Below are 23,480 nucleotides of genomic sequence, written 5' to 3' on the forward strand. Positions count from 1 at the left end.
GATAAAATCATAGGAAATCCATGGGGTGGGGAGGCCTTGTGACATTAATAAATGAGCTGTGATTTTTATTATTGTCAAAAGATATCTGTTCTAACTGATTTCTTCTACTTTTAGAGCGCCAATGAAAGCTTTGCTACTTTCAGTTACAAGCGACTAGTATCTTTCTCTTCCTGAGAAATTCATTTTGCACCCTGCCTTTGCCTTAAGTTGATATGTGTGACTAAGGCATTGACTTACAAATCTGACATGAATGTGGCAAAACACAGTCTGTTCTTCGGGATTAATCTGTAATATTTTTAGGATCCACATCAGTTAAATGATCTGGGCTTGTGAAGAGACGGTATCGTCAGCTTTCTGGAGGAACACAAGTGTACCTGGGGAGTTCATTGGGTTCTTGGATGAAAGAGATGAAAGAGAAAGGGGTTTGTTGTGGGGTTAAAAAAAGGCAGTTTCATTTGTGAGCTGACATCTTGGTGTTTTTTTTCCTGCTGGATGCTTTGAGCAGTTTATTATTAGAGGGTCCCGTCAGTGCTTTTGGCCTTTTATATGTCAAGATATATCAACCAGTGGAGGAATACAATGTTAATGACCAGTGCTAATGGTCAGTGGTGACTTCTGATGGTTTTGGGGTTCTGGTCCTGGCAGCCTGCCTACATGTCACTGAAAAGGGGCCCCAATGCTACTGGTGCACAGGGACAATTCATTATAAGGCACTGTCTCTTTGCTTGGAAAGCTCTTCCCTACATTTTCCCCACGAATAAATCCTTTTGGCCTCACAGATACCTGCTGATTTTGCCTGCCTAGCCTCCATTTCTCCTTCTTTCTTTACCATCTTCATTTTGCTTCGGAAAGTCACTTCTCCCTCAGTGTGAACCTGGGAGGAAACAGGGTCACGTGGTGTTGAACTTGGATGGTGTCTAGAGGCAGATTTCTTAGGTTTGAATCCTTGTTCCATCAACGCTAATCCCATAGCATCCCGTACTCTTGCCCATCATCTGTAGTGACCATACTCATTTGTTCTTATCGCTCTCCCTGTGTCTGCTCCCAATTGACAGAGCTCCTTGGGAGCTCCTTAGGTTGTCATTTTCATCTGGCCAACCTCAGCTTCTAGCCCAGGCCCCGGCACAGGATGGAAGCTCAGAGGATTAAGTGAAAGGGCCCCTGTCCTGTATAATCACACAAATTGCTGCAGAAAAGGTGTGGCATCGTTCGTGCTCCATCTGTATTTTTCCAAAGTTGAGTGAAAAAATATTTTGATAGTGTGATGTTTGGAGAACTGTGTCTGCTTCCACCTAAAAATTATCTTAATCCTTTCTCAAGCTGCTTTTTCCTTGTAATATTTTTTTCCCCAATGGTGCTATACCTTGGCATTCAGATCATTGAATGAATGGAGGGGGTTTCAGGAAGTGCAATCCTTTGGAGATGGTTAATAGGTTTGAAACTGTGGTGATGCAACCTTATTAGTAGTAATCGAATGTTTTGTTTGGTGTAGATACGGTCTTTTCGACAAGTTGAAAACTCGTGAACTCATATCCTTCATGTTTTTTGGCATTTGCATTTGTGATGGGGACTTCTTGAAGGTATTAATGGAACAGTTATCATTACTTGTCTACTGTATGTAAGATTATCTTAAAGAAGACTTTTTTCCTTTCCCTATTAAGTACTAATGTCGAAGAGGAAGGAGAATGGGACAGATATGTATATGAATTTTTCTTACACTAGGAAAGTTAAAATATAGTTAATTGAAAGCTGTCCTGGTCAAGTGAATGAATATTGACTTCAGGGAAAAAGAAAAGTGAAGGTGAAAGGAATTTAGAAGAAGTATAATTTATCCCTTTAATGTGGAGGGCTGATAAACTTTCTGCATACTTCTTTTCCTCGTCGGTTATAGGCCTTGATCTACTGTTGTTTTACATCATAGACACTGAATCACGGCCCTGCATTTTTAAGTGCTTGAGGCAGAGTTGTCCATGTAAAAGAGGAAAAGTGCCGGCTCATACGGTCTGAATCTTGATTTCAGAATAACAGTTTTCTTCTCGCTCTTGTATACATTTTGCATGAATTGACAGATACTCCTAATAATTCTTTCTCTCTGACTTGAGTGAGGTGATTTCATCTTGGATTTAGTTATGTTAAATGTCCAAGAGTTAAGACTGAAAGGATTCCTGTTATAGTATAATGGATAGAAACATCAAGGAAATGAAAACAATATTAGTACTGTTAGCCAAGAGTTTATTATTAGCATGCATTAATAGATATTTAATAAATTGAAAACTCAACGGTTAGATGCTTGGATCTCATCTTATTTAGCTTTTATAGAGAAGAAAATGTGTTTTGAACTCTTCAGTCTTGCTACAACTGTGCTGTAACAAAGCAATTTTAGTAGAAAAAATGGATTTGGAGCACAGTTTCTTGTTGAGTTTTACAGAATTTGTTGGTTAGAGAAAAAATTGCCTTGCTGAAAATGTGTTTGCTTCTCTGCTTACAAGTTCTCATCTCGGTTCTGATGTTATTTGAACAGTTGTCGACATGCCTCTTTACCTTCCAATAGTTAGGAGTAAAAATGTTCATTCTCAATTTTTGTTTTGTTCTTTTGCCTTTAAAACTTGATTAAAAGTTGGCAGGTTGCTCAGAGGTCTAAGTGAATAGACATTGTCATTAGCTCTCCGGTAATGTTCTCTGTGTTCCATAAACCAAGTAATCAGGTTTAGCTTGTACTTGTTGTGTCAAAGTTCCCAGAGGGTTTACTAACGAAAAGCAAAAAGGCAATATATGTTGTTATAAGAATCCAGCGTTCTGTCTAAAATAATTTGAGAATGAAAAATTTAGCCCCATGTGCCTCTGACCTTAGAATCCCTGGGTTACTCTCTGTCATCATTTCAGCTATTCCAAGTCAGGGTGAATTAACCAAGGTCATGTCTATATCAACATTTTAATTACCTGGCTTTGTTGTTGACTTGTTGAAATTGCTTTCATCTGGCAGGTTGAAACACAGCAAATTTATAGTAGGGATAGCAACCCAACACTCAACAACTTATTGATGTACACTTATTGTCATAGGAAGACCTTTTTTTTAACATGTATAAAAATACATTATATTTTATAATTAAAAAACACTGACACATCAGAAGGAGTTTTTATTGTTTGGAAACTTCAGTGGTTTAAGGCATTATAACATATTCTCCAAATCAGGGTTCCTTAATTTAGGCCCAGCCCCAGTTGTGGGAGGCTGTTCTGTGTACTGCAGGATTTTTAGCAGCGTCTCTGGTCTTTACTCACTAGATGCCAGTAGCGCATGCTCTCCCTGCCACACCCCAACTGTGACGATCAAAGTGTCTCCAGACATTGCTAAATGTCCCCTGGGGACGTGGGGGGAGAATCACCCTGGGTTGAGAACCACAGCTCTAAATTTTATCCAGATTTTATTTTATTATTTTGTGTCATTTTTGTTACCCTTTGTTATGATATAGATAGTCAAGTTTCATGTAGTTTTCCCCTAAGAAGTTATTCTTTCTCTTGGATGCAAAAATAAGTTTTAATCCCTACTGATGGTTTGTCTCATAGCTCTCAGCTTCCCATATTTATTTAAGCTGGTTTGATTGTAGGTAGATTATGCTGACTCAGCTTTTTGGACAGATGTTTAAGCTGTTAAGAACAGAACACTAAATTCTATATGGATGGTGAAAATTTTTATGTAGTGCATTTATTAATATTTGAACTGGGACCCAGAATAAAGGTGCCCTAGTGAGGACCTTCCCATACTGACCTCTCCTTATCTCCTAATATGAATATCATGTACACAAAATGTCATGATTTTAAATATAGCAGTAAGGTTCATTATTATAATGATGGCAGATATTCACCAGGCACTGATTGTGCCAGGCAACACAGCAAAACTCTACCTATACTGAGTCATTGAATGCTTGTAAGTACCCCGAGGCAGGTATTATTGTTGTCACTATTTTATGTAGAGAGAATAAAGAAGCTTTAGAAAAGTTCAGTCACTTACCTGAAGTCAACTACTGTTCAAGGAGGGCGCTAGGACTTGAATCAACGGTTTCCTACTCTTGAAGATTCTGCCGTCAACTTCTGTACTGTTCTCCGTGCCACTTTCTGTTCTTCACTGTAGCTTTCCCTCAGGCTTACCGTTCTGGTACATTCTAGAACACCTTTAACTGCCGGTGTGTACATGTCTGCCTGAGGGTTCTCTCCTGAGCCCTCTGAGACAGCCCTACCCACATTCAAGGCAAGAAATTTCAGAGAATTAACACCCACTGCTCCTTCAGCAACTTCCAACTGATGACTGATGGGCGTGGTTGATATGTACGTTCCCTGGGTCCCCCAAGCCGAAGGAAAGATAGCTCTGAGGCTTTTACACTGGATCCCACAGTTTCCCAGGAGGCTTAAACCCATGATGATAGTGTGTTCACTTAATACAATACCCTTTATTAGCTGCCTTCCCTTTCCTCTCTCACTCCCCTACCAGTATTTCACTTCCCAAGTCAACTACTTTCACTGAAAACCTTATCTCAGGGTCAGCTTCTGGAGGAATCCAAGCTATGCTGGTTATCTTGCCAAAACTTTACTTGGATGGAGAAGGTATTATATGGTTGATTTTGAACCCCTACTAGAGTTCTACATTAATGGAAAAAAACCTTAAAAATTTTTTTTTCTTAACGTTTTTATTGGAGTATAATTGCTTTACAATGGTGTGTTAGTTTCTGCTTTATAACAAAGTGAATCAGTTATACATATACATATATCCCATACCTCTTCCCTCTTGCGTCTCCCTCCCACCTTCCCTATCCCACTCCTCTAGGTGGTCACAAAGCACCGAGCTGATCTCCCTGTGCCATGCGACTGCTTCCCGTTAGCTATCTATTTTACATTTGGTAGTGTATATGTGTCCATATATACAGACATATATACACTACCACTCTCTCACGTTGTCCCAGCTTACCCTTCCCCCTCCCCGTGTCCTCAAGTCCATTCTCTAGTAGGTCTGTGTCTTTATTCCTGTCTTGCCCCTAGGTTCTTCATGACCGTTTTTTTTTTTTAAGATTCCATATATATGTGTTAGCATACGGTATTTGTTTTTCTCCTTCTGACTTACTTCACTCTGTATGACAGACTCTAGGTCCATCCACCTCACTACCAATAATTCAATTCCGTTTCTTTTTATGGCTGAGTAATATTCCATTGTATATATGTGCCACATCTTCTTTATCCATTCATCTGTCGATGGACACTTCGGTTGCTTCCATGTCCTGGCTATTGTAAATAGAGCCACAGTGAACTTTGTGGTACACGACTCTTTTTGAATTATGGTTTTCTCAGGGTATATGCCCAGTAGTGGGATTGCTGGGTCATATGGTAGTTCTATTTTTCGTTTTTTAAGGAACCTCCATACTGTTCTCCATAGTGGCTGAACCAATTCACATTCCCACCAGCAGTGCAAGAGTGTTCCCATTTCTCCACACCCTCTCTCCAGCATTTATTGTTTCTAGATTTTTTGATGATGGCCATTCTGACCGGTGTGAGGTGATACCTCATTGTAGTTTTGATTTGCATTTCTCTGATGATTAATGATGTTGAGCATTCGTTCATGTGTTTGTTGACATTCTGTATATCTTCTTTGGAGAAATGTCTATTTAGGTCTTCTGCCCATTTTTGGATTGGGTTGTTTAAAACCTTAAAATTTTACATTTATGTACAGCGGTGGAACAGTAGTTCAGATATTTTCAGCTAATATATTGCAATATGTTTCTATTGTTGTAATATATTTATATATTACATTGAAATGTAATCTGTGAAAGTGTATGGCCATATGTTGAACCTAAATAAACAGCCGTATGGAGACTCAGTCTTGTTAACAGTCACTTCCTCAAATTTCAGAAGGTCTTTGGTGACTTTGACATTTTTTAATGGAGCTTTGTTTGTATATTCTTTCAGCCCATAGTATCTGAATAGATACTATATTTTCTTCTATTGATACTTCCTTAAAGGACTCTGCTGGATATCGTGGGCTCCTTACTCTTGAGATGATTAAAACCAATTACAGGAAACAAAACATGTACTCTTGAAGCAAATTGAAGAACAATATAAATAATAATAACATGATTTTTCAAAGTTTTACATTTTACAAAGCTTATATATTGTGTTAGAGAAGCTGACAGTATAATGGAAAGATTGTTAGGCAGAAAACCTGGTCTGTTAGTTTCCTAGGGTTGTCATAACAAAATACCACAAATTGGGTGGTTTGAAACAACAGAAATGTATTGTCTCACAGTTTTGGAGGCTAGAAGTCCAAAATGAAGGTGTTGGCAGGGCTGCCTTCTCTTTGAAGCCTCTAGGGGAGGATCCTTTCCTGCCTTTTCCTACTGCTGGTGGTTTGCCAGTAATCCTTGGTGTTGCTTGGCTTGTAGCCACTCCCATTTTTATCTTCACATGGCCTTCTCCCTGTGTCCCTGTCTTCACCTGACCCTCTTATATGGACACTAGTTTTATTGGAGTAGAGACTCATCCTACTCCATAGATACCATCTTAACTAGTTTTATCTGCAACACTTTTCTCAGTAAGGTCACTCTTTGAAGTACTGGGGGTTAGGACTTCAACCCCTCTCTTCTTTTGTGGGGGACACAATTCAACCTATACTACCTGGTTTGTGGTTCTATGTTTGTTTTTAACTGGCCACAGATTGTCTTGGGCAGATCCATTAGCCTCTCTGGGCCTCAGTTTCCTCATCTATAAAAGAAGAGACATGGTTAGAGTTTCCAGCTCAGAGATTTTTTTCTTATTTCTCCTAACCGCCTTGAGCTGTAGGCAGAAAAATTATTATTATTATTATTGTTTTGCTGTCTTACACATTCAGATCCAATAATGTCAACGGACTTGGCCAAGGCCACACTATTTCTGGATTGTAAATGGTGGATTAGAGCCCACTAGTACTCTTTCCCTATGTCAAGTAGTTTCTCTGTGTGACACTCTGCTCAAGTAATTTCTCTACGTGACAGTCTTCTTTTAAGTGTAAATGATACAAATAGGAACAGCTCTCACTCACTGAGCACCTACTAAAATCTAGATCTATGCATCTTGATTTTCGAGGTGTGGCTAAATCACCTGGGGACCTTTAAAAAGTACAAGCCCCAGGCCCGGCCGTAGAGATTGTGATTCATGTGGTTTGAGGTAGGGCTGAGGCATTAAAACATTTTTTTGAAGTTCTCCTGGGGACACTAATGTGCACCTAGAACCGTTGAGCTAGGCGCTGTGCTAGACGCTTTTTATATGAATTAGATATAATCTTTGCAAAAATCTTGAAATACGTTTGTTTAAAATCTTTTATCTCAGTGGTCCCCAACCTTTTTGGCACCAGGGACTGGTTTCGTGGCAGACAGTTTTTCCACGGACTGGGGCAGTGAGGGGGGCGGGGTGGGATATGATGGTTCAGGTGGTAATGGGAGCAATGGGGAGCGGCAGATGAAACTTTGCTCGCTCGCCTGCCGCTCACCTTCTGCTGTGCGGCCCAGTTCCTAACAGGCCATAGACCAGTACTGGTGTGCGGCCCAGGCGTTGGGGACCCCCGTTTTATCTGATATAATCAGATTGATGAATTAAATAATCAAACATGCTATATTGATAAATAAGCATTTAATTTAACTTAAACCATATACATGTACAAACATTCACCATTCTTTAGTTATACAATTAAAGCCTTTTCTTTAAGGATATATCTGCTTATCGGGACACAGTGTTCTTTCTTGCATCTACCATATCCAAAATGAATCATCTGTGATGTTCGGCTTTGGTTTCTTAAAGTGGAGCAAAATATTAAGACAATTGCAAAGAGTTCTAGTACCAGCCAAGGTGGGGTAATAGGACTGGGACTTACTCTCATACTTGAGACAGCTAAGAAACATATAAAATATATGAAACAGGGGTTTTCAAGACACTAGATATTAGGCAGTGAATGATGATGATTCCTAAGAAACAGGAAACAAGTTAGCAAGCCCTACCATTGTTCCACTTGTCCCAAAGTACTACCTGGAGTGTTTCCAGGCTGAAGTTCAGGGAGGGAGAAACCAGGTAGAGTCAGCAGTCTACCGGATTTGAGGAGATAGAACAGGGTGTCCAGTGAGGACATGGTAGCTAGAATTTGTAGGGTAGAGCACTGGACAGAAGAGAGCTGCATAGAGAGGGAAAATCTCCAGGGATCTTCAGTAGACCATGAGGTACATTAAAACAGTTGTAACTGTACTTTATATTTTCAAGAAACAAGAGAAAAAATTGATCATGTTAAGACATGGAAAAGATTTTATATATATAATATACATCTGTAAAATATATCCAAAACTTGTAGACATAGAAATTGAAATGGTGATAGTAAAAAAATATAATGGATGCAGTTAACTTACACATTGCAGAAGAAAATATTAATGAACTTAAAAAATATAGCAATAAAAATTCTATCAAAAATGAAATAAATATACTAAGAAATCAAAATACATGCACACATATACATATACTATACATTCTAAAGAAACCACTAAAATATCAAAGAGTTAGAGTTAATAGGCAATACAAGAGATAAAATAGAATCATGAAAAGTTTTCAATCCAAAAAGAAAGCCAAAAAAAGGAAAAGAATAATAAAGAACAGATGACACAAACAGTAAGATGTTAGATTTAAACTCAACCATATTAATAGTCACATTAAATGTAAGTTGTCTAAAAACTCCAGAGACTAATTTGAATTAAAAACGATCCAGCTTCGTGTTGCCTACAGGAAAACCACTTTAAATATAAATACACAAAAGGGCAATACAAAAAAGAAAAACAATGATAAACTAAGCTTTATCAAAATTAGGAACTCTGCTCTTTGAAAGACACAGTTAAGAGAGTGTAAAACAAGCCTGAGAGGGAGAAAATATTTGTAGATCATATATGTAATAAAGGTCCTATATCCAGAATTTATAAAAATTTCTTAAATCTTAATACTAAGAAAACAAAACACAGTTAAAAAATGGGCAAAAGATTTGAACAGATGATTCACCAAAAAACATGTAAAGAAAACAAATAAGGACGTGAAAAAATTTTAATTTAGTCATTAGAGAATCACAAATTAAGAGATACCACTACACACCTATTAGAGTGACTAGAATGTAAAGAAGAATGACCATACCAGTTATCGGCAGTGACCTATAGGAATAGAACTCACGATAGAACTCTGATATATTGAAAATGTAAAAGGGTCCAAACTTTGGAGAACAGTTTGGCAGTTTTGAAAGAACTTATGACTCTGTCATTGTTTACTCAAAGGGAATCAAAATATATGTTCAGACAAAGAGTTGTACACAAATGTTCATGCCATCTTTATTTGTTACAGACAAAAATTGAAAAAGAACTCAAATGCCCAGCAGTACGTGAATAAATAAAAAAAGCGTGGTGTATCCTTAAAATGGAATACAATTAGCAATAAGGGAAATGAATTATTACACAGAAAAACATAGATGAATTGCAAAATGATTATGCTGAATGAAAGCAGTTGAAAAATAAGTATATATTTTATGATTCCATTTATTAAAAACAAAAAAAAAACCCTAGAAGATGCAATCTGTCGTAACTGAAAGCAACCCACTGGATTGCTAGGAAATGGAAGAGATGGGGAGGGGTCCTGGGAGGTGGAGGTGGGAAGGAGAGATTACAAAGGGACACAAGGAAATTTTGGAGTGCGATGGATAGGTTCATTGTGTTGCTTCTGGTGATGGTCATGCATTGATACATATGTCTAACTTATCAAATTGCACTGTTTAAATATCTGTAATTTGTCTTATGTCAATTATACTTCAGTAAACCTGTTTTTAAAAACACAGTTTTGAAGCAATCTGTGTGCAGAAGCCTCCTAAATTTATAGTCTTTTATAGTTGTCTACATCTAATTCAAGAGTACCATTTTTTAAACTCACCTTGATTGAGTCTTTACGAAATATTCAACTTAGTTTTTGGCAAATCAGCTCTTTTCACACTCGAAATACATTGCTTCATGCAATAGTTAGTTACATTTTCTAATTAAGATAGCAAGCAAAATTTAAGATACGCTAGCAAAACTGGCATAATCTATGTTGAGAACAAACACAGTCAATACATGGGAAGCAGTCAAAGCTGCTGATAGCAGGAGAGGCTGTGGGTCTATTAGAGCCTCGTTCAGAGTGTCTGTCTATGCACCAGGAACATTAGCATCCCCTGGGACTTTTTAGAGACGCAGAATCCCAAGCCCGACCCCAGACTGAATCAGATTTCTTAGGTGATTCCTGTACGCATGAAAGTGTGGGAAGTGTTGCATTTAAGTATAACCTATGAGCTTTGAGAATTCAGCATGTCTTGGCCATCTGGCGATACATTATTTTCTCATTGAAATGGAGGGTTTTAATTCCAAGTATTAGTTTAAATAGAAAGTGATGCACTTATTTTCTACTGTTATAATATTTACTTTTTTCAGATCAGGCCTTATTAAGGTATAATCCACATTTATTAATAGTCACCAGTTTTATGTGAACAAGTTAATGAGTTTTGAAATACATATATATAGTCCTGTAACTGCCGTTTCCACAGTCAGGATGCAGAATATTTCCATCCCTTCGTAATGTCCCCTTGTGCCCCTTTGAAGTCAGTCCGTTTCCCCTACCCTTTGGCCTTTGCGATCACCGATCTGCTTTCTACCACTACAGTTTTGCTTTCTCTAGAATTTCATATAAATGGAATTATTATACCTTGTATGTGGTGTTTTGTATTTTTTCACTTTTGAGATTTATTCATGCTGCTGGATCAATAGTTTGTCCCTTTTATTGCTGAGTAATTTTCCATTGTGTGGATGCACCTTAGAATTGGTGGTAGGAGGCAAGCCTGAGCCTAGTGTTTAGGGGATCCGTAGATCACCGTGAGACCCTACGTGGCTACAGAGGCTACCACGGTTGTGACTTTAAAAATGGTCCCCAAAGGGGTTTCCCTGGTGGCGCAGTGGTTGAGAGTCCGCCTGCCGATGCAGGGGACACGGGTTCGTGCCCCGGTCCGGGAAGATCCCACATGCCGTGGAGCGGCTGGGCCCGTGAGCCATGGCCGCTGAGCCTGCGCGTCCGGAGCCTGTGCTCCGCAATGGGAGAGGCCACAACAGTGAGAGGCTCGCGTACCGCAAAAAAAAAAAAAAAAAAGGTCCCTAAAGTTAGAAACATGGATCCTGGTGGTGGTTATAAACATTTGCCCCTATCCCCCAAATCCAGGTGCTAGTCACACCTTACAAGAGGGAGCCGACCAGATCATCCGCTTATCCCAGGGCCCTGAGCCTCCAGAAGGTTCCCTGAAATTATCAAAATCCCCATATTCCTGGCCACTATGAGATCACTTGAGGCCCCCCACCATACATACAGTGCTCTTTGGAGAGGAATATGAGGAGGGAGAGACAGAACAATTTACTTGTAATGCTGAATATTTACCTAAAGTTCTTTAAAGATTATTACATGGGGCAAAACCAGTGGTTTTCCTTCTCCCTGGTACCCTGTGTGTAGATGCATGTGAGAAGGATCAGGACAATCAGTAGGAAGACAGAGATGTGACATTTTCTCAGGAATCCTGTCACACAATGTCAGTTTTGGACTAATTTGCTTCTAATAAAATTTATTTTAGAAGGTCATCTGAAAACTCCAAATGGTTATTTCTTGCATTTAACTGACAATCCCAACCTTTAAACTTTTTTAACCTATTGGTACATTTCATCATTTTAGAAAGGTTGCATCTTGGTTTCTTCATGATTTTTAGTTGAGAAAATTAGTCAAACCTCATTTCAAGTCTGAATACATTCTTATTTATAGTTACTTTTCCTAAACTCTGTCTTGTAGTGATTATAATTAGCCACTGGACAACCATATCAGAGCTAGCAGTTCAGTACCAAATAAAGAAAGATAAAAGTAATCTGAGGATTTGCAAACAATTAGGATACTGCATTTCAGGTGTGTCTCTGAAAGGTTCCCTTTTTTGTAAGTCATTGAAATCTCATTTTACTAGGTACTTTGCAAAGTATTCTTGATGAAATGAGTGCTTCATGGGAATCATTCTTTTCCATGTATTTGGGTGTACTGAGAGGCTCTCAAGAGATTCACTTAAGATTTTCAAGATTTCTGCATTAGATAGTTTTAAAGAGTAAAACAAAATCCAGGAAATACATCTTCAGAAGTGGAAAGTCTGAAACAAAAACAATTTGATGACTGTCACAGACAAAGCAACTAGAGCCCTGAAGTATAATTCAAGGTTTTTATAAACTCCAAGTTGTAGGTTACTCTTTGGCAAATAAAAAATGAGTTCTGAGCCTAGAAGTGGTTTAATGTGAAAACTTAAGCTGAGGAAAAGGGCAGAGAATCTGAAGGTGTGGAATAGCTAATATATGTATACATTTTTGGGTATACACATATAACTACGCATGCAAAGATAGATAGATAGATAGTCATTGCCCTTACTGAACTTACAGTGTAGTGGGCAAGACTTATAATAAGCAAGTAACTAAAACACGTTTGCTCAGTATTATGATTGCAGTGGTACCTGCTAGTACAGGAATATATATCAGGAGGAAAGAGTTTAGGGGGTCAACGAAGACCTCCCTGAAGAAATGATGGTTACATATATTATTCCTGCATAATATATTCATTTCATTTAATGTTCAACCTTTCGGGGGGCAATGGGGAGGGTAGTTCAGGGCTCCATTTCCTGCTCCTGTGCGGTCTGTAGGCCATGTGGAAGTCCCAAACCCTCCCTCTTTTTTATCAGGGTCTTGCTGCCTGACTTTGAATTCCATGGGAAAAAGATCTGAGAACCAGAAGATTTTACCCACAGATGGGGGTTTCTTAAGTTCCTGGATGGAATGCATGATTTCCTCTTTTCTCCTGGGTGCCCCCTGCTGATTGTTTTTCCACTAGCCAGAGAGTCACTTCCAGGCTCCCACAGATTCCGTGAGTCCTTATGTGGCACCCCGTCATCCCCACCCCAGCCTTATGTTAAGTAGTTAAATAACCAGAAACAGTAACGAATAACAATGGCTAACATGTGGAGTGTTTGCTTTATACCAGCCACTATGCCGTGTGCTTTACAGAAGAGTACCATGGTATATGCATTTCACTCTATGGACTTGCTGCTCTCCCTCAGCCCCTCTGAAGAAAAGGAGACAGAGAGAAATAAAAATGTAAGCCTCATGGGTGATGCTGCTAGCAGTTCCTCTCAGTGAGTCTTGGCCCCAAGAGAGACGTGTCTTAGGAGGCTTGACACAATTCCCCTGGCACTTGCAAAGTTTAAGCAACTTGCTGAGAACCGTGTGTGGTTTCTAGGGTGCAAATGACATTTTGAGCTTATGCAAGTTTTCACTTGATTAACTAACTTTTGAACATAGCCCTTGATGTTCACACCCCACATACTTGCCTTATTTCTGTTAATTCTTCCAGAATTTCTCTAAGATGGAGACATGTTATGATCTCTCTTTTAAGGGGCAACGGTACTGTGGCAGAGAGGTTAAAGAACTTGTCTGTATATCTAGTAAGTGGCAGGGGGAAGAAATATACCCCACAGATGTCCATGGTGTGCTCCGTGTGATACCACCTTCTTGCTGTCAGCAGTTCGTTAAGGAGCCCGGAGATTTTGGGTTGGAACCCGAGCTAACACTGCTTTTCAACTAATGGAGAGAGAAAATCCACAGGGGAGGCGCCCTTTGGTACCATTTTAGGAAATGTTATCAGGGAAGCAATGAGCTCTGTCTCTGTTGTAGAGAAGGTTTGAAAGAACCTTGGCGAGATCTGAACGTATCTTGGAGCGGAGTATTGGAATACTCTGGCTTGACTGAGGGGGGCTTTGCCAGCTGAAGCCAGGAGCCAGATAAAATATAACAATATTAAGCCCGAGTCATTCCCCCAGGGCATGGGGGCTCCATCCAGACACAAAGCTGTTGTCAAGGCCACTCGGTGCAGCCTGGCCTCCCACCTGGCTGCAGTTTGAGGCGGCAGGTTCTCATTATGCTTTACTCGCCGTCTCTCTTTTTTAGTGTGTTCTCGAAATTGAATTAAATTTGCTTCCTTCGTGGTGCGTGTTGATTTTTAAATGACTTCCTGGTGGGTTTTCTCCAAGCTCTTCAGCCACAGCGCAGAGGTTCTCAGGGTAAAATGAGGGATCTAATCTAATGAGAAAACAATGTATTATTTTCTTACCTTCAAGTTTAACTCAAAGATGCTGCATTTTGACCAATCATAGTCTTTATTTCCCCAAGTGGTTTTTGCTTTCCCTGCTGGGAGGGCCTAAGTCAATTACCCTCCTCTCCCTGAGGTGTTGTTAGTCTTTTCTTGGAGCAAAAAATTCATACTCTCCTTCAACAAAATTGTCAATCTTTTCGAAATGATTGCATTTTCCATGGATACTGAAATACACTCTCCATGGGAGAGTTGGAGATGAGGTCAAGATCCCCTGTAAATGTTTCCCAGGGATCTGCTCAGAAAAATACCTTCTTCCCTTAAGTTCTTGAGAAGGGATTAGAATCGGTAAGGTCTTAATAGTTATTTGTTTATTCATTCACTTATCCATTCAACAAATATATATTGAGCATCTACTATGGGTCAGGCACATAATAGAACAAAGAGACAAAAATCCTATCCTCACCGAAATTGCAGCGTCAGTAGGGCAGACAGACCACAAACAAATAATAAAACAAGATGTATGTTAGATATTGGTAACTGCTAAGGAGAATACGCACAGAGGGAGTGGGGGGTGGAGGCAGTCAGGTGGCGTCTGCGTGTGTGGGTATCTGGACTACTGGCTGCTAGAAATTTTAAATAAGTTTCCAGGGAAAGTTTCCCTCCTGAAAGAAATGAGGGCTCTCTGGAGCAATCTTTTCCAGAGATGAAAATAATAAATGCGAAAGGTCTAGTGTGTCAGGAGAATAGCTCGGAGACCAGGATGGGTGGCACAGAGTGGCCTGATCAGGAGGGAGAACAGTGGGAGGTGAGTTCAGAGGGGTGATGGGAGCAAGATGCGGTGGTCACGGCAAGGATGCTGGCTCTGCTCGGAGCTAGGTACAAAGTGAGAGGAAAGTTCTGTGCAGGGTAGAGACATGATCTCCATTATTATTTAACATGGTGACTCTGGCTGCTGTGTTGAGTGCTGAAGAGTGGCAAGGGTGGTGGCAGGGAGGTTGTTTAGCAGATGGTTGAAATAATCCAGGCAAGAGATGGTATCGGTTTGGATTAATAAGCTGAAAAAGTGGTTTCCAGGGCTGGGTTATCGGAGTGATTTAAAGTATCATCTTTAAAGTTAAATGCAAATGTCTCTGTATTTGAAATTTACTGTTGCATCTTGACAACTGAAGCTTTTAAAAATGGAATTTGTGTACATATTTAACTGCGTAAATCATTTCTTAAGCACCTATTAAATACCCAGCTAAGTGATTGGATGCTAGAAGATCTTCTCCTGAACAAGTTATTTTAATCTCATTGGGTGAGCTACAAAAACATGTGAACATATATTCTGGAACACATTATGCTTAAATGTTTGTAAGAAACCTACTATTTATGAAGCATCCATTAGCTACCAGAGTTTGTGCTGGGCGTTTTATATAAGGAAGCACACTTAACCTTCAAAACAATTCTGTGACAGCAGTTTTAAAAATTCTTGGTGTCAGGACCCCTTGAGACTTTTCAAATTCCTTGAGGATCCTAAAAAGCTTTTGTTTGTGTGGGTTATGGATCTATATATGTGTGTATGTGTATTTATATATACATGTATAGCTAGGTAGGTAGATGTAGATATATACATATTTACTATATTCAGAATTAAAATAAAACACTTAAAAATTATTAATTCATTTAAAATAATAAACTCCTCAGGTTAACAAATAACATATTTAATGAAAATATCATAATTTATAAAATTTTAAAATGCAGTAACAATAGCACTGATCTACATTTCTGCCAATCTCTTTAATGTCCAGCTTAACAAAAGATATTTGGATTCTCGTATTTGCTTCTACATTGAATCTGTTGTAATATATTGTTGTGGTTGAAATTCATGAAGAAAATCTGACCTTGTACAGATATGTAGTGGAAAAGGAGGAAATATTTTAATATCCTTTTCAAATAATTGTGGGTATTGCTCTTCAATGCTAAACTAAAACTCAACAAGTGGAGGTGTCTAGAAAGTTAATTGTAATGTGGAATCTGAGGTATATTGTTTAACAGTTTTACTGTATTAACTTAAAATCCATTGATTGCCTTTCACATACCCATGCATGATACTGTAACATCATACGTTGGTCATTTGGAAAACATCGACTTATGAATGATGCAGATCTCCAGATGTGGACACATGTCACTATATAATATTTTTTTAAATGTCACATGTGCTCCTCTATCACCAGTCTCCTTAGAAGAGCCTTTATGTTTTAGGAAGCTATCAGACTCAGAGTGGAAGAGGCAGGTTTTCCAAAATTTTAACTTGATCAAATTTTATCATTGGTAATGAACGTTGTCAGTCATTTTTCTTGAAGTGACAGGCTTGCTTCTCTGAGTTTCAGGCAAATGCCTACCACCTATCCAAGTCCCAGTAACCATAGTTTATCTCCGTCGCCATTTCTAGGAAAAATGGTGCCCCTTGAAAAAGACGTCTAGTTCAGCACACGACTCAAACAATGGAACGAACATGTTTCCTTGAGACAACCATGCACTTCAGCGAGCAGCACAAGTGCTTTATGTGGACCACCCATTTTGTCACAGAGAATATTAAAAAGGTGAGCATTCAAGAGTCAAGATGTAATATTATCAATCATACTGCTTCATTCAGGGCATTCTTATGCGAGACAGACCTTTTCTTCTTCTTTCTTCTCCCTGTCAGCGCTGAGTGGAGAAGAAAACAATGACTACAACGACAATTTGGGGCCACTGTTTCGATGCACGCCGAGGCATGAGCACTTTTACCCTCCATTACTTTTGCACCATTGGTGCACATGTCAACACAATGACAAAGGCAGACAACATCTTAGTGTTATTATAGAATAGTTTTGTCATTGCAAACGCATTAATAGGATCTGAGGATACTGTGCACATTCCACCCCCAACACCCTCACCCCCATCCTAGCCTCATGGGTCTGTAGACCGCAGTTTGAGAACCGCTGCTCTGTGCAATAGGTGTTTTAGGAATGAAGAAACTGAGCCTGTGACAGGCTAGGCACCTTGTCTCAGTTCACATGGCTCGTCTGAAGCAGAATCAAGACTCGAACCTGGACTCTCAGACCCAAAGTTAGTCTCCCCTGCTCTCCTCCCCTTCCAGTCACATACAAAATGGAAGACTTTATGTAGGACCTTGAAGGAAGTGTAAACTTGATTATTCAAAAGGATGCAGGGGGGCTTCCCTGGTGGCGCAGTGGTTGAGAGTCCGCCTGCCGATGCAGGGGACACGGGTTCGTGCCCCGGTCCGGGAAGATCCCACATGCCGCGGAGAGGCTAGGTCCGTGAGCCATGGCCGCTGAGCCTGTGCGTCCGGAGCCTGTGCTCCACAACGGGAGAGGCCACAACAGTGAGAGGCCCGTGTACCACAAAAAAAAAAAAAAAAAAAAAAAAAAAGGATGCAGGGCACAGTTTATGCAGGGAGATAAAGAAAAGATGCAGACTGAAGTGGAGTATCCATTTGGCCATTTCTAAACACGACGTTGGGTAGAGAGGGTGGCATGAACTGATCAAGGACTTGAATGTCAGAGTAAGGACGCTGACCTTAATTTAAAAAAAATCAATTTTACATTCCAAAACATAGCACATGTGATGAAAATAGCACTAAACCGGCACTGGTTGTGGATTTATCATCAAAGAAAAGAGAATAGGGGCAGAAAAAATCTTGGAGGTCATTGTGGTTATTCAGCATGTTGTAATGGCTTAAACCACAGCAAAAGGGGGAGAAGAATCAGAAAAATAAAGCAAAGAGAAGGCACCCAGAGTATGGTGATTGGTAATGAGGGATGCAAAGGAAAAGGATCCACTGGATTACCAGCTTTCAAGTGTGAGGCTCCAGGGAAGACACGGTATTTCTCAGAGGTTGGCGGTACTCAGGGGAGAAAATGCTGATGGGTGTGGTGAACTGGTGGTGATGTCAGTGCAGCAAGATGTTCTGATGTCAGTGCAGCCCACTGACGATGTTCTGAACACAGTAAATATGAGGCGTTGTATTAAGGTTATAGTAGATGTCAAGATCGATTCCCCGAGAGCGGGTGGCTGAGGGCTTATCATGGGAGGTGCCTACTGTTAGGATAGAATGAAGAAGAAGGACCAATTTAGGAAAAAGAGGAGTGGCTTAAGAGGTGGGTGCACATTAGTAATAGCAGCAGCAGCAGTTGTAGTTGTAGTCATCCTCATAGTGGTAGTAATAGGAATCATGATAATGGCTGGCCCTTACTGAGATCTTATTCTGTGTCTGGCTTGACATGCAATAGGTCATTGAATTCTCAGAACAATTTTATGGATGAGAACAGGTTTTACTCCCCCAGTTTTTGAAGTGAAGAAAACACAATTTAGAAACATTAAATAATTCATCCAGGGTCATTCAGCTAGCATGTTGCCTGAGCCAGTCCTGGGTCCCCAGCCTCTCTGACTCCAACAGCACTCCTCCATCTTAGTGCAGTCTTAGGAAAACCAAGGAGTTGAGTGTGTTCAAAATGTGCTATGTCAAATTCACAAGTGAAGCTGGGGGTTCTGGGAACAGAGGAAGACCGTCTTAATAGGGCTTCATGTGAAGACTCAGCAGAGAGATAGTGTTGGAAGCAGGAGGCAAGAAGTGGTGACTTGTGTCTAAGGCCATGAAGGGGCTTAGCAAAAGGACTGCTTGTGGGAGAGATTTGTGAATAAAAGGGGGGAAAAAAACCTAAAATAACTTTCGGTTAGCATGGATTATTAACTGAATTGGTTTAGAATTTAGGTGAAAGGAGGCTTTAGTTAGTTGAAAGTGGTTAGGAGTGGTGTGTCAGGTGACAGAAAGGAAAGCGTTTCCATGTGGATGTGGTGGGTGATGGATATCAGAGAAACAGGCAGGGGCAAACAGGATTCAGGGTTTGGTAGCGGAGCAACTTGGGCGCAAAACAGTGACCTTTCTGAAACAGCAGGGAACGTGAAGAATAATTATTATAGAGATTGAACTTTGCTAAGATTGGATAGCAAAGTGGCTGGTAATCCTAGGCTGGTGGTCGCAGTGAATTAAGGAAAAATAGAGGTTATCTCTTGTTATGAAGCTAAAAACTTTTAAGTTGTAGACTCTCAGGGTTGAAGAGGTCTTTGGATTTCAACACTTTAGATTATCCCACTATATTGTAATGAATTATTTCATCATATACTTTGAAAAGATCTGCTCATTAATGAATGTGACTTTCATGTCCTTTGCTTTCTTGTCTTTTCTTTGTTTGCCAGGAGCCCTACTTGAAGGCAGGGACCCTCCTAATTGTTTCTGGGAACTATTGGGTGCCCAGCACCTAGGCTGTTATACCTGATACATAGCAAGGGCTCAAAAATAATTGTTGCATGAATGAATGAATTTAGTCTATCTTAGTCATCAGATGCTTACTTTCCCTTGGTTACTCCACTGTCTCCTTACATTTGTGTAAAGCTTTGCAATTTATAAAACGATTTAATTTTTTTTTTTTTTGCGGTATGCGGGCCTCTCACTGTTGTGGCCTCTCCCGTTGCGAAGCACAGGCTCCGGACGCGCAGGCTCAGTGGCCATGGCTCACGGGCCCAGCCGCTCTGCGGCATGTGGGATCTTCTCGGACTGGGGCACGGACCCGTGTCCCCTGCATCGGCAGGCGGATTCTCAACCACTGCGCCGCCAGGGAAGCCCTGGGCTGCTAATTTCTTCTTGACCATCATTGGTGAATCACCAGTTAACTCCCCAAATCTTATTTACATTATCAGTTTTTGCCTCATCCCTCACCAGATACTTTACAGAGAGATCTGTTAGTTAATACACATGACTTTCATGTCCCTTTCTGTCTTGTTTTTTCTTTGTTTGCCAGAAGAAACCCCAAATGTCTAGTGATGGGCAGAAAAGGAGAAGAATCAAGGATCTTAATATTCTGATGATGGTACCATATGCTCCATCCTTATAAAGGATACCTTAAAATGAAGTTTTCCCTTCAATACCACTTCATTAGACTTCTTCTCCACCTGCCCCGAACTCTTAATACTAAGAAATCTACCACGGAGGTATACTGCTCCCATGTCAAAAACAAACAACAAAAGTGATTTCGGAGTAGCCATGTGAGAATGTCCTCTTGAAGTGCTCTCAAGACGATGTCTTTTTGCAGGTGACCCTTGTTCCATCTCTGCTGGTTCTGCTAAGAGGCCACTGAACTTGATTATTATTCTAGCTTATCACTATCAGCAGAATGAATAGAGTCCATTTTCACAGTCGTTGCTTTCAAAGCAAATTACTTGGGATGAACATCTTTGCAGGCTCAGAAAATAGATAAGTAGTCTCGGCAGGGGCAAAGGTGGGGGTGGAGCGGATTGCACAGTTGGTTTAGCTTTCTCCTTCTGCAGAGCGACTTGTAAGGAAAAGTTTTGGAGTTAAGGAGAGAACCCAACAGAGGCATTTGCTGTCAACTCCCACTAGAAAGTATGAGGGGCTGTTTGTGCTAATCAGCGTGACATCCCTCTTGATATCTGAGGCCCTAGCTTACAGATTTATAACATTTTGGAGTAAAACTATTTTAATGTAATGATTCCCCCCTGTATTGATGAGATGTCCATTGTTAAAGACCGTTGATGAAATTGCAGGGCTCTGCAAGTACTTCCAGAATGTGGTCCAAGAGATCTAGAGCCTGCTCCTTGTGTCTTTAGGATGTGCTGCCTCTCTGCCAAAGTCCTTATTTATTCAGAAAACCTTCACTGGGGACTGTTATATGCCAGACCTTATGCCAGGCAATGAGATATCAAGAAATGCGTGGATGGGGATCTCTGCCCGGGGAGCTGGGTGAGAGAACTAACGGTGGTTAAAAGGAATGTCAGTGCCATAAACAAAATGCTGCAGGACCACAAGCAAGGAAGATGAAAAGAAGAGGCATTGCTATATTTTGAGCATCTACTGTGAGCCAGGCATTGTGCTGTGGAGTGGGGGACTGAGGGGAAAACAGGAAAGTAGAGAATTGTGCCTTTGGTAGGTAGATGGGTTATGATAAAAATTTCATACCTGGAAGTGAACATGTTTAAAGAATGGCTGATCAGGGCATAGACTGTCAAGGGAGGAATGGTAGCAAAGGGATGGAAAGGAAGCTGAAGAGTTTGGTCATTGTGGTGCCTGTAAGTGGGAACCACCCAAGTCTCAACCACAGAAGAAGTAGATCATTAGATTTGCCATGTCGAAACTCTGAGCGTAGCATGAAGGATGAGTTGGAGAGGGGAATCAGGAGAGTTAGAAAATCTGGTTAGGAGAAAATGACAGTTGCCAAAGAAAGTAATATTAAGAGCTGGACAGTTGTGTTAGAGGAGAGAAGAGGCAAGTGGACAGTTGATTGAAGCAGTGGGAGTTGCTAGTCCCTGAGGAAGGCTGAGGGCAGTCTGCCTTCTCTGGCACCCATAACTCTGTGCATGTGATGACACAGCTGCTTATGAAAGATGAGGCTGGGGAAGGAGAAGGGAAGTTAATGAGTTACTATTTCCCCAGGGGGAGTAGGTACCTGCAGCCTTAGTTTCCATCTGTACAAGAAGAATGAGAACATCTCCAGTCAGATTGAATGAGAGAATTTATATGAAACTCCAGCACAATGCCCAGGACGTCACACACACACACACACACACACACACACACACACACACACACACACACACACACACACACACACACACACACACACACACACACACACACACACACACACACACACACACCACAGCAAACTCTATAGCCTATTGACATCTTTAAAATCCTGCCCCACATTTAATCATATTTTTAATGCCAGCAGCATAAAGTCCAATAACTCTGCGGTTAAAATAGAGAGGCAGCCAACAGAGAAAAGACTTTGAATAGAATTCTTTCCCAGAATTGTAGATGAATGTTAAAGGCTGCTATGCGTTTGTAAGGAAATGGTAATGTACATCGTGTACATTTCTTTTGCCAACTATTGAGTAGTTTGGCTCTCTTCCTGTTTGTCCTAAATTTTTCATTAAGTACTTCTCTGAGTACCGTGTAATGCCAGATGCTATACTGAGAGGATTAACTGCCATAACTGTGAAATACTTTCCCTGGTCTGTCAGTAGACCACCATTAACATTGAAAACATGGCTGGTCTGGTATGGGCAAGATTTAGGTTTATAATGTAGTCTAGGAAAATGTTGATATCCAGCACTTGTTGTTTGAAATGTTCTTATAATCGGAGCAACAAATCTATATCAAAACTTTACAGGTAAAAAAATCTGTCCTGAAAAGAGCTTGGACATCTTTTTCCAAACCGAGCAGATACCCCCTTCACAGAAGCCAGACTCTGGGAAGATCTCTTAAGAGCTTGCAGCTTCATCAGAGCCTGTCGTTATCCAGGACAAACTGACGATGATGATACCCTGAATACTCCTTCAGGTGCCTGAGCAAAGGCTATGGTGCCTCTAGGGCATTTTCTGTGGTTTCAGCTGTTGGAGGCTGAGTTCTCCTTCTGCAGGAGAAGTTGAAGCCTCACTTGGTAGCTGTCCAAGAGAGTTACCACCATGCGAGCAGACCTCAGTTAGCCAAACTTTCCGTTAGCAGCCTTGCTTCGCCACGCAGGAATGTTAATGCCTACCCTCTCTTCCCTTGGGACTTCTCTCTCAGCACCCCATATTGCCTGGGTATTCAGGATTTTGTCGAAATGAAAATTAGAGTAGTATAATGGCAAAAAATTCTTTAAGAGTCATAAAACCTGAATTCTAATGAGACTCATTAGCTGTGTGACCTTTGCAAGGCAAACCCCTCTGAGTCTCAGTTTTATTACCTCTACAATGTGGGTAGTGATGCCAAGTACTCAAGGTTGTTGGGAAATTTAAATGAGATGACTGTATGTAGGAGCTCGCAGAAAAATCCTGGTACACGTAGTTGCTCAAGAAATGTCGATCCACAGAGACTTAAAAATTCTTATCAAAGGGTTTGCATGTTAGAGAATCAAGGTGAAAATCCATTCCGAGTCTTCTGTATGATGAATGTAGATTTCTTTGGAAAGAAGGCTAAATTCAGAGTTCATGCATCATTTGAGTTGGAGACTTCTAAATATTCATTCAGTTGTCCTTTGGGCCTCAAGAATTTTCACTTCGCAAAATGCCATGCTGGTGAGGCAAAAATGCCTTTTATGACAGCAAATTCAGTAGTGGAAATACCTTGCTGATTTTTGGCAATTTATCCATCAATAAATGTACTTGAAAATAACATGCACAAGAGTCATAGCAACTGCCATTTTTGAGAGGCTTTTCTG

General features: G+C 40.4%; 1 protein-coding gene across 20 annotated transcripts in view; it reads left to right on the plus strand.

The window, feature by feature from the left end:
• Positions 1-23,480, plus strand: part of SGCD (sarcoglycan delta) — a 1,717,585-nt gene that overhangs the window by 821,482 nt on the left and 872,623 nt on the right. For 19 of the 20 annotated variants that reach the window (XR_013827577.1, XM_079916704.1, XM_079916702.1 and 16 more), the window contains one exon: positions 16,649-16,799. The exons of the other annotated variant lie outside the window; for it this stretch is intronic. The gene's annotated coding sequence lies outside the window, so the exon portion shown is untranslated. The remainder of the gene's footprint in view (positions 1-16,648; positions 16,800-23,480) is intronic. 20 annotated transcript variants of the gene reach the window in all.

The sequence above is a fragment of the Stenella coeruleoalba genome (assembly GCF_951394435.1).
Source record: "Stenella coeruleoalba genome assembly, chromosome: 3".
Lineage (NCBI taxonomy): Eukaryota > Metazoa > Chordata > Mammalia > Artiodactyla > Delphinidae > Stenella > Stenella coeruleoalba.